The sequence below is a fragment of the Carassius gibelio genome, chromosome B10 (genome assembly GCF_023724105.1).
Source record: "Carassius gibelio isolate Cgi1373 ecotype wild population from Czech Republic chromosome B10, carGib1.2-hapl.c, whole genome shotgun sequence".
Classification (NCBI taxonomy): Eukaryota; Metazoa; Chordata; class Actinopteri; order Cypriniformes; family Cyprinidae; genus Carassius; species Carassius gibelio.
Genome location: NC_068405.1, coordinates 14,659,143 through 14,667,206, shown reverse-complemented (window position 1 = coordinate 14,667,206; position 8,064 = coordinate 14,659,143). Strand labels below are relative to the sequence as shown.

General features: G+C 38.5%; 1 long non-coding RNA gene across 1 annotated transcript; it reads right to left on the bottom strand.

Moving 5' to 3' along the window:
- Nucleotides 1–3,824: 3,824 nt before the first annotated feature.
- Nucleotides 3,825–7,470, bottom strand: LOC127965914 (uncharacterized). The gene is made up of 3 exons (XR_008155509.1): nt 4,847–7,470; nt 4,076–4,104; nt 3,825–3,957 (listed from the first exon to the last, which is right to left on the bottom strand). It is a non-coding gene; the product is annotated as an uncharacterized LOC127965914 (long non-coding RNA).
- Nucleotides 7,471–8,064: the final 594 nt, after the last annotated feature.

Below are 8,064 nucleotides of genomic sequence, written 5' to 3'. Positions count from 1 at the left end.
GATCTCCAATGCCTTAAAATGGAGAGCAAAACCAGAGAGACGTGGAAGAAAACGGAAGACAACCATCAAAATGGATAGAAGAGTAACCAGAATGGCAAAGGCTCAGCCAATGATCACCTCCAGGATGATCAAAGACAGTCTGGAGTTACCTGTAAGTACTGTGACAGTTAGAAGACGTCTGTGTGAAGCTAATCTATTTTCAAGAATCCCCCGCAAAGTCCCTCTGTTAAAAAAAGGCATGTGCAGAAGAGGTTACAATTTGCCAAAGAACACATCAACTGGCCTAAAGAGAAATGGAGGAACATTTTGTGGACCAATGAGAGTAAAATTGTTCTTTTTGGGTCCAAGGGCCACAGGCAGTTTGTGAGACGACCCCCAAACTCTGAATTCAAGCCACAGTACACAGTGAAGACAGTGAAGCATGGAGGTGCAAGCATCATGATATGGGCATGTTTCTCCTACTATGGTGTTGGGCCTATTTATCGCATACCAGGGATCATGGATCAGTTTGCATATGTTAAAATACTTGAAGAGGTCATGTTGCCCTATGCTGAAGAGCACATGCCCTTGAAATGGTTGTTTCAACAAGACAATGACCCAAAACACACTAGTAAACGGGCAAAGTCTTGGTTCCAAACCAACAAAATTAATGTTATGGAGTGGCCAGCCCAATCTCCAGACCTTAATCCAATTGAGAACTTGTGGGGTGATATCAAAAATGCTGTTTCTGAAGCAAAACCAAGAAATGTGAATGAATTGTGGAATGTTGTTAAAGAATCATGGAGTGGAATAACAGCTGAGAGGTGCCACAAGTTGGTTGACTCCATGCCACACAGATGTCAAGCAGTTTTAAAAAACTGTGGTCATACAACTAAATATTAGTTTAGTGATTCACAGGATTGCTAAATCCCAGAAAAAAAAATGTTTGTACAAAATAGTTTTGAGTTTGTACAGTCAAAGGTAGACACTGCTATTTTTTTGAACACACCCCTTTCAACTAATTGCCCAATTGCACAGCCTTAAGAGCGTGCATATCATGAATGCTGGGTCTCATTTGTTTTCTGAGAATCTACTGAACCTACTGGTAACTTGTTTGCCACGTAGCAATAAAAAATATACTAAAAACCTTGATTATTCTGGTTAGTCACATTGTACTGCTATTATTTTGAACAATACTGTACATATTGGATTGTTTTATATTATTACAGTTGTTTTCAGTCGCAAACAAGCATTTGTCCAAGCAGTTGGACAAAGAGTGATATTTTTGGAAACAGAAACAGAAAAAGACAAACACTAATGTATGGACGAGGAAGAGTAAGAGCAAGGGCCCAGTGAGAGGAGCAGGAGCAGTGAACAGTGAGAAGAGCAGGAGCAGTGAGAGGAGCAGGAGCAGTGAGAGATGCAGTGAGAGGAGCGGGAGCAGTGAGAGGAGCAGGAGCAGTGAGAGGAGCAGGAGCAGTGAGAGGAGCAGGAGCAGTGAGAGGAGCAGGAGCAGTGAGAGGAGCAGGTGCAGTGAGAGGATCAGTGAGAGGATCAGTGAGAGGAGCAGTGAGAGATGCAGTGAGAGATGCAGTGAGAGGAGCAGTGAGAGGAGCAGGAGCAGTGAGAGGAGCAGGTGCAGTGAACAGTGAGAAGAGCAGGAGCAGTGAGAGGAGCAGGAGCAGTGAGAGGAGCAGGTGCAGTGAGAGGATCAGTGAGAGGATCAGTGAGAGGAGCAGTGAGAGATGCAGTGAGAGATGCAGTGAGAGATGCAGTGAGAGGAGCAGGAGCAGTGAGAGGAGCAGGAGCAGTGAACAGTGAGAAGAGCAAGGGCCCAGTGAGAGGAGCAGGAGCAGTGAACAGTGAGAAGAGCAGGAGCAGTGAGAGGAGCAGGAGCAGTGAGAGATGCAGTGAGAGGAGCGGGAGCAGTGAGAGGAGCAGGAGCAGTGAGAGGAGCAGGAGCAGTGAGAGGATCAGTGAGAGGATCAGTGAGAGGAGCAGTGAGAGATGCAGTGAGAGATGCAGTGAGAGGAGCAGGAGCAGTGAGAGGAGCGGGAGCAGTGAACAGTGAGAGGACCAATGAGAGGAGCAGTGAGAGATGCAGTGAGAGATGCAGTGAGAGGAGCAGTGAGAGGAGCAGGAGCAGTGAGAGGAGCAGGTGCAGTGAGAGGATCAGTGAGAGGATCAGTGAGAGGAGCAGTGAGAGGAGCAGTGAGAGATGCAGTGAGAGATGCAGTGAGAGATGCAGTGAGAGGAGCAGGAGAAGTGAGAGATGCAGTGAGAGGAGCAGTGAGGGGAGCAGGAGCAGTGAGAGGAGCGGGAGCAGGAGCAGTGAGAGGAGCAGTGAGGGGAGCAGGAGCAGTGAGAGGAGCAGGAGCAGTGAGGGGAGCAGGAGCAGTGAGGGGAGCAGGAGCATTGAGAGGAGCAGTGAGAGATTGTTTTTATTTTACCCCCCCCCCCCCCCTCTCCTTTTTTTATTCTGGGCTTTTTTCTGTTGTTGTTTTTTTGTTCAGAATGCTCTTATGTGTTTCATGGATATTTTGTTCACTGTAAGCAATACTGTCAAACCTTTTCTGTTCTATCATACCGTGTTTCTACTGTACCTCCTGCAGTAAACAGTAAAGGAAAAATAGCTTTTTACTGGAATGCTTTTGAATGTGAACATTACTGTACATTTGGACATACAGTTCCTAACCAAGAAATTTAGTGTAAAACAGTGAATTGCATGTTTTGCATGCAAATACCTGTAAAACTGAGACTGAAAAGTCTATGCAGTTTTTGTAATGTCAACAATAGCCAGTATTTTGAAACCTGGTGTACTTTGATTGACTGCATGTACCTTTTGAGGTGAAAACAAGTGTTATTCTTTGACAGAATAATTTAATTTTGAGTCAGATTTCCAGTGTTTTGGTAAAGTTGGTGTGTTGACAGAAAGATGTGTTCTATTTTGAAATGAAGATTTAGTATAAATTTAACAAAATGTGTTTTCGAGAAGAAAATTATCCATTTGGCCAATTGTGTTTTGTAGGTGTTAGTCTGTGATAAGAGTTTAGAAAAAGTATCTGAAGTATGGGTAAGCGCTTGTTAGCGATTGAAAAAAACTGTAATGTAGACAATGTATTAAAGGATTAATAAAATAGTTACAGTATTTGGTTTTGTGGTTATCATGATCTAAATGCATGATACTGGATGACCAATGGTTAATTTTAATAAAACTCAAACAGTCAGATTATTACATTTTACCAAATAAAATTGAGGTCGTTTTAAAAGATGTTACTGTTTTTGTTAATGAACATAAATTTTACATAGTAAATCTGCTCCTAACTGAATCTAATACTGCTGCAAATCATTGTCAAATATGCATTTTGAGACAAAATATATCTAATATTAATATTGCTGCCTGCACTGTAAACTGTGCTGAAGATCCATGCCATCAAAGTCAGGCAACACAAACCTGTTTCAAGACTTGAAACAATATCCCCCATTAGCACATCCAGGAACTAAGAAATACATTTTCCAATAAATATATTTATTTTGTTAAGGAAAAATAACAAATGTTTGAATGTTCTACCTCAGATTTGTGAAATGTTCACCTGTTTGGCAAGTGTTTGTCATGATATGTTCTGACAATAAAGAGTAGTTTAAAACCACAATTAATGCTCTGGTTTCTACAACTTTCACTTAGGAGCAAATATCTGCCTTTAAACTTGAAAGAAATAAAGATTTGACATTTATTGTGATAATTATCGATATCGACTAATATAAAACAATTATCGTGATAACTTTTTTGCCATATCCCCCAGCCCTAGTTATTAGTTACTAAACTGCTTAGTCATTTATACTTGCCTTTATATTTGCTGATGAACTGCTCTCGAAGCCCAGGCTTGTCAGTTTTACAGGTAATGTGATGCTAAGCATCCTGCAGAGGTTTCCTACGTCTTTTATTTCCCAGCATGGCGACTTTCTTTCTTGAAATGACTGGAAAAAATAAATACAAATAAATATAAGGTGAATGAAATAAACAAGCATATTTTAAAAAATCCTGTTGATCTTACTGGAATTGTTCACCAAAAACACACATAATTAACATACTAACCCTCATATCCAAACCGGTGTTGTGTTTTTCTGTGGAACAAATCTTTATATTATATATATTTTTTTTTTAATGGAAATGTCATTAATGCCAAAAACCATTGGTTCTTGTGTGTCTTGTAACCACAATTGATGTCAATCTATATTTGATTTAAGAGCTAAAGTATATGGGAGATTTTCAGTCAATAACCAGCTAGATTTATATGGACTATTTTTAATGTGCTTTTTGTCTGCTTTGGAGCTTGAAACAAAATACAATTTTTATAAAGTATCAATTCATGGTCATTGTGCAAAAAAATCTCAGTGAAGATAAATTATTAAAATAAAACATTCCACTAAAAAACCAATTCGGGGGCAAATAATGTAATAATGTATTACATAAAATATAATATATAAAATAATGATATTAAAAAATGAGAATGAATTATTTCAAATTACTGTTGATATTTTACAACACTTTTGAGAAAAACAATGATTTAGAAAACTACCACTGACTCGGTTGTCTTGATTACTTTGTAGAACCTAAAGTACTATTATATGAAAAATAACAAAATTATATTTAATAGTCAATTTTATATATACAATTTGTTTTCATTATTGCAACAAATCATCAAATGACACAGGCTTAGAAGCAAACTCAAATACAATCGAGAAGTAAATAAAACCCTATTACAAAAAATAACTAAACCACTAAAATAAACATACATCGTACTATATTTCATATTACACAATGTATTTAGTTATCATGCATTTTCAGGACAAGTCTTGATCTCACCTTTCCTCCTGGTGGGTTGTTTGTCGTCTGTTTCGCGCGTTCCATCGTCACGTGTCTGCATTTCCCGGGAAAACACCACCGTCGCTGACTTGCGTAAATGACGTAGTTACGTATTTGGATTTCACGTTGAAATTGTGACTACATTTATTTGGCCTAATAGAAAATTATCTGGTGGCAATGATATTTGTTTTGACCACAGTACTGTTTCTTCAAACTTAAAAAAAAAATGTGATGAAGTTAGTCTTTCTAGTGGACAGAGCACATGATCACTTTTTAACCGAGCACCCACCTCAAACTAGGAACCAGTGCGCATGTCCGTACAAGCACTGGTTTAAAAGAGCAAAAAGTACCCGGTGTGCACTTATTTTTATAAAATAACACCACATCATAAAGTTTTTAAGAGAATTACAAATAAGAATATTCAAAACGTGCAGGTCTGCTGTAAACTAGAGCTCACAAGACTTTTGTTAGTTCATTCATTCATCTCATCTGCAGCGAGTCAGTCAGAGACAGTGCTGTGGGGGAAGGGCGCGCGCGCGATCAGAGAGTGCTGTGGGGGAAGGGCGGCTGATCACAGTATGAGCAGCAGAAGCAGATCTCAGCTAGGGCTAGGGCTAGGGCTATAGGGCTATAGTTGAAAATCAAAGTAAGAACTAATAAATCTGTAAACAAACATTTAAACGTGCCAGCTTAATTCATGATTCTTTTAAACACTTTTGTTCTTTTGTATGACTATAACTGCTCTCTCTCTCTCTCTCTCTCTCTCTCTCTCTCTCTATATATATATAGAGAGAGAGAGAGAGAGAGAGAGAGAGCGATACATAGATATATAATTTCTTGAATCATTCTTAAGATTTTCAAACCAGTAAGTGCACTGGTTTGTAAAAAAAATGTACCCAACGTGTACTTAATTTTCTGAAATAACACCACATCATAAAGCTTTTAAGAGGATTACAAATATGAATATTCAAAATGTGCAGGTCTGCTGTAAACAAGAGCTCACAACTGTCTAAATGAGCAACCTAGATCTCTTGAACAGACATCTTATTTTCTATTACAGTTGTTTTCAGTCGCTAACAAGCATTTGTCCAAGCAGCTGTCATATTTTCAAAACTCTAAACACAATTAGCAAAGCATCTGTCTATTGTGGCCATACCATTCACTCATTTCATGTCGTTTTTACACAATATGGAGTCATTGAACACATTTCCACAATGCTTACATTTTCTGAACAGACAAGCTATACCTCCCAACAAAATTATGGATCGTTTTTGTAGTATTTACAAATGTTAACACACAACATCCCACAATAGCAAAAACAATGTTCCAAACCTTAGATACAGTATAAAAACCTCTGCTTCTGCAATTAAATCAGTTCAAAAACAATTTATCTTAGCTGATTTATGTTGTGTAAATTGGGCCAACCACAGCTGATTCCAATCTGGCTTAGACTCAATCGCAGGGGTTATTTTTTTTTCTATTACATTGACACTTATACAATACAGTAAAAGGAGGACTTTGAAGAGTAATATTTTTGGAAACAGAAAAAGACAAACACTGTAATGTATGGACGAGGAAGAGTAAGAGCAAGGGGGCCAGGGAGAAGAGCAGGAGCAGTGAGATGGATATTCTGTTCACTGTAAGCAATACTCTCAAAGCTTTTCTGTTCTATCATACCGCGTTTCTACTGTACCTCCTGCAGTAAACAGTAAAGGAAAAAAATAGCTTTTTACTGGAATGCTTTTGAATGTAAACATTACTGTACATTTGGACATACAGTTCCTAACCAAGAAATTTAGTGTAAAACAGTGAATTGCATGTTTTGCATGCAAATACCTGTAAAACTGAGACTGAAAAGTCTATGCAGTTTTTGTAATGTCAACAATAGCCAGTATTTTGAAACCTGGTGTACTTTGATTGACTGCATGTACCTTTTGAGGTGAAAACAAGTTATTCTTTGACAGAATAATTTAATTTTGAGTCAGATTTCCAGTGTTTTGGTAAAGTTGGTGTGTTGACAGAAAGATGTGTTCTATTTTGAAATTAAGATTTAGTATAAATTTAACAAAATGTGTTTTCGAGAAGAAAATTATCCATTTGGCCAATTGTTGTGTTTTGTAGGTGTGAGTCTGTGTTAAGAGTTTAGAAAAAGTATCTAAAGTATGGGTAAGCGCTTGTAAGCGATTGAAAAAAAACTGTAATAGCATTTATTAATCAAAACAGTCAATTGAAGTCTGCAAACCCACAGCAGGGCTGATATGCAAGCATCTCATCTGCAGTGAGTCAGTCAGAGACAGTGCTGTGGGGGAAGGGCGCGCGCGCGATCAGAGAGTGCTGTGGGGGAAGGGCGGCTGATCACAGTATGAGCAGCAGAAGCAGATCTCAGCTAGGGCTAGGGCTAGGGCTAGGGCTATAAAATCAAAGTAAGAACAAATAAATATGTTAACAAACATTTAAACGTGCCAGCTTAATTCATGATTCTTTTAAACACTTTTTGTTATTTTGTATGACAATAACTGCTCTCAAACATGATAGTCAAAATGCTTTGTCATTTTGTCAATATAACAGTGAACTATCATTCAAAAAGTGAAACTTGTATATTATATTCATTCATTACACACAGACTGATATATTTCAAATATGTTTCTTTTAATTTTGATGATTATAACTGACAACTACGTAAAATCCCAAATTCAGTATCTCAGAAAATTTGAATATTACTTAAGACCAATACAAAGAAAGGATTTTTAGAAATGCCGGCCAACTGAAAGGTATGAGCATGAAAAGTATGAGCATGTACAGCACTCAATACTTAGTTGTGTCTCTTTTGTCTGAATGACTGCAGCAATGTGGCGTGGCATGGAGTGGATCAGTCTGTGGCACTGCTCAGGTGTTATGAGAGACCAGGTTGCTCTGATAGTGGTCTTCAGCTCTTCTGCATTCCTGGGTCTAACATGTCACATCTTCCTCTTCACAATACCCCATAGAAGACAAGTTTGCTGGCCAATTAAGAACAGGGATACAATGGCCCTTAAATCAGGTACTGCTTTGGCAGTGTGTGCTGGTGCCACATCCTGTTGGAAAATGAAATCTGCATCTCCATAAAGTTGATCAGCAGCAGGAAGCATGAAGTGCTCTAAAACTTCCTGGTATACGGCTGCGTTGACCTTGGACCTCAGAAAACACAATGGACCAACACCAGCAGATGACATGGCCCC